This window comes from Clavelina lepadiformis, chromosome 6, assembly GCF_947623445.1.
Source record: "Clavelina lepadiformis chromosome 6, kaClaLepa1.1, whole genome shotgun sequence".
In the NCBI taxonomy this organism is placed as follows: domain Eukaryota; kingdom Metazoa; phylum Chordata; class Ascidiacea; order Aplousobranchia; family Clavelinidae; genus Clavelina; species Clavelina lepadiformis.
This window is the reverse complement of record NC_135245.1, coordinates 1,610,229-1,613,532: the sequence shown is the minus strand read 5'-3', so window position 1 is coordinate 1,613,532 and position 3,304 is coordinate 1,610,229. Positions and strand designations below refer to the sequence as shown.

General features: G+C 35.3%; 1 long non-coding RNA gene across 1 annotated transcript; it reads left to right on the top strand.

Moving 5' to 3' along the window:
• Nucleotides 1–365: 365 nt before the first annotated feature.
• On the top strand, nt 366–2,766 carry LOC143463352 (uncharacterized). Its single transcript, XR_013118297.1, has 3 exons — nt 366–563; nt 2,277–2,370; nt 2,574–2,766. It is a non-coding gene; the product is annotated as an uncharacterized LOC143463352 (long non-coding RNA).
• The last annotated feature ends 538 nt before the right edge of the window (nt 2,767–3,304 follow it).

The window sequence follows — 3,304 nt, the reverse complement described above, 5'->3', positions numbered from 1 at the left end:
CTGTTTATTTTCCTCGATTATGAAACGAAAACTATAAAATTTTTGCATACAATAATTTTAACTCAGACTGCCGATGGACACTGGATAGTGATAGCTGGTAACGCATGAAGTTTCGTTAATGTGTCTCATTAGTCATTACTATGCAATCATGTTTTAATTGTCATACGAATGAATGCGAAGGATGTTGAGAATAATATAAGCCCAGTTCATCGGACATGTGTTTTTAAGTGTGTAGGCCCTATCTACTGTTTACGTAATATTGTATTTCGATTATGCAGAGAAGGAAACTTGTTTCCTCTCCACCATCACGGCTTTGCAAATACATCCGACTTCGTGCAGCTTTACCTCGCTGGAGGTTCTGTATAGGAAGCATCTGTTTCTTATCTGCAGTTAAGATTTGAAAAGTTGCCAGTTTAGTTTCACATAACTATAACTGGTTGAAGTGGCGACAACTCTGTAAAGAAGTTCATCATTTAGCACGAAGAAATTAAAAATTTAATAACAGAAAATGACGTCACGAATATTTGTCTTGATGCTGTCAGCAACTTTTCTGGCTTTTGCAGGTGAGAAATTCCAGCTGTGACAAGATTGTCAATGCCTTAACACTTAAGTATATTTTACTCAGTTTTGCTGTGTTGCACGAATCTTTTTCAACTTTTAAGGCGTGCTTCATATTGCTTAAGTTGTCAAAAACTCAGAGAAAAATTTCCCAAGAAAGGACAGCGCGGTAATTTCTTTGACTTGCAAGGTGACATAGAATTGATTTTGGCTCTTAATCAAGTACCTCACCGCCTTCTACTTAACATAGCAACTAAACATGAAATTATTTTATAGTTTCACATTATTAAGCCTATAGGCTATTTTAAAGTTTCAAAAAAAGTTAAACAATTTTGACGAGAATGGATCCACCAAGAAATTTAAGAAAATTCGACTACCAGAAAACAAATTCTAAGTTCGACAAGAATAAACACATGGCAGAAAACAACTGCCCTACGAATTTTCAAAATATCTTGCATCAAAGCCTTTCGCTGTTTGTTTGATTAAACAATTGTTTCTTTTGGTTGACATTGCTTTCAAAATTGTAAAATTCAAGGATTTTGTTAAAGTAAATGATTATATTTTAAAATCATTTCTTTCCGAACGTAACCTAACCAATTAACCCTATTTAGAATAGGTGTGGCTTCTCCTGCACACAGTGACAGCAAAACGTGGCGTACAGTTGCATTGTTTGCTGTAGAAACTTGAAATTTGGTGACTTCCTAAAAAATGTTCAGCTATCTGTCCATGTTTGTTTTATGAAGTTGGATTTTGTAATTTTTGAGATATTGTCATATTTTCATAATTTTGCTCTCGTATCGTTTAAGCGTATCGTTTTCGCTTGCTCATTTACGCACCACTAACTCGACTAACTATTCTCTTGCGTTCTCTTCTCGCGGTCAACTGGTTTTCCGCACAGCGGGGGCGCGGCGTAACAAGAAATACTTATAGAAATGTATCACTTTTAGAAATACTTAATTTACACAAAATGCACTTTCTTTAGTTTTACAATTATGATGTATACAGAAAGCCAGATGTTTTTGCTACTAACCTGTAAAAATCCGATCAGTTTACTACGTATAGTTTTCGAGTATTTAACAATTGAAAATTTGTGTGCAGTGTCGGCCACACCTAGTTAAAATAGTAATGTCGCGAGCCCGGTTTGGATAGGATAGGGCATAAATCTGCAGTTAACTTTGTAGCCTTATAGGCTACATCATGGGATAAAATAGCATTTTTTTGCGATTCGTTTAATAAATAATAAAGTAGTATATAACTTTTGCTTATAGTTTTAAGCTTTCTTATTTAACATTAGAACTTAATCTACACAAAATTAACCAAAACACCTCTCACTTTTTATTGAAATCATTTTTCCAGAAGCGTTCCATCACGGCGACAACTTTAAGCGTAACTTTTTTAATTTATCTTGATTTCTTTGTTTTGTTTCTGAACTGGTATAATTTGGTGATAGGTATAAAGTACTTGATAAGATTTCTATGAAGGCCATGCTACCGTCATGTGCTTTCTTGGTTGTGCATTGTAATTCACTGTAGAGTATTGCATTGGTGTTCACGGCTGTCTAAAATACAAGAGATTCTGCCGAACGTCTTATCGACTTAAATCAATCTGTAATATCACGAGAGTTGTGATGTTAACACGACTCATCTCAGAACTGATAGTTGATAAAACACCTCGAGATTAATGGACTGGTAACAAATTTCTCTGTTACCTTGAAACAGCTTCGACTGGAGAAGAGACTACCCACCACCTTACATGCACAAGACCAGCACCGATCGGAATGGATGACTGTGGGGAACGGTTCGCTACAGTATGGTGAGTCCCGATTGATTGTAAAAATATTACTTACTATGGTAATAGATGGATCTGTTTCCTATTAAAACTTTGGTCGAACTAAAACCTTGCCTATAACATTGGCCTAGCCTGTAATTTCTAAATGAAAGCTGTAGATTATAGAAAATATAACTCAGGTTTCAGTTTTACTGTGCATGGCATTCACTCATTCATTTCTCTTTCAGGTACTACACTGGCAGCAAATGCGTGTCTGTGAAAACTAATTACTGCGTAGAACAACCAGAAACATTGTTTTGGAGCAAAAAACAGTGCGAGAACTTCTGCCACAAGAAGTAACTAGCAGCTCATTTTGTCTACTACTGCAGACCAATAACTGTCATTTTATTAAATGCTGGATTAAACCATATCTCGAAAACATGCTCTTTGTGAATTTACACTACATGAGATCAGAAAGAATTTCTAGATATGCACTGATATAGGTTATTTGTTAACAAACACAATGTTTTTTAACAAGTAAATGATCTTTGCGAGGGAACACCAAGTAACTTGAAACCATTAAATTTCCGGAACTTTGCCAGGAATCATTTAAGTCGGCTTTCGCTTTCGGACAAAAACCATTGATTTATCTCAGAAGTGAAACGTTTCAAAAAAGATGGCATTGAGAAAAACTTTCTTGTGATATTGCCATGTTGTACGAGCCTAACCCTAAATTATGTAAAACGTTTTGCAAACTTTTTGAAGTCTTGCTTTGAGTTGTTTTTCTTTTTGGTTTTTATACTAGGTCCATGCGTGCAATTTTCTCCGCAAGAGGGCGAAATCGAGTAAATATATAATTGTAATTGCTTAAAATGCTGAAGGTTGTGTAACACATTTTTGCAAGTATTTTAACTGCCTGGCATTGATACCAACGTACTATTTCAGAGATAAAAGCAGGACACGCTTTTTGCCAAATCGA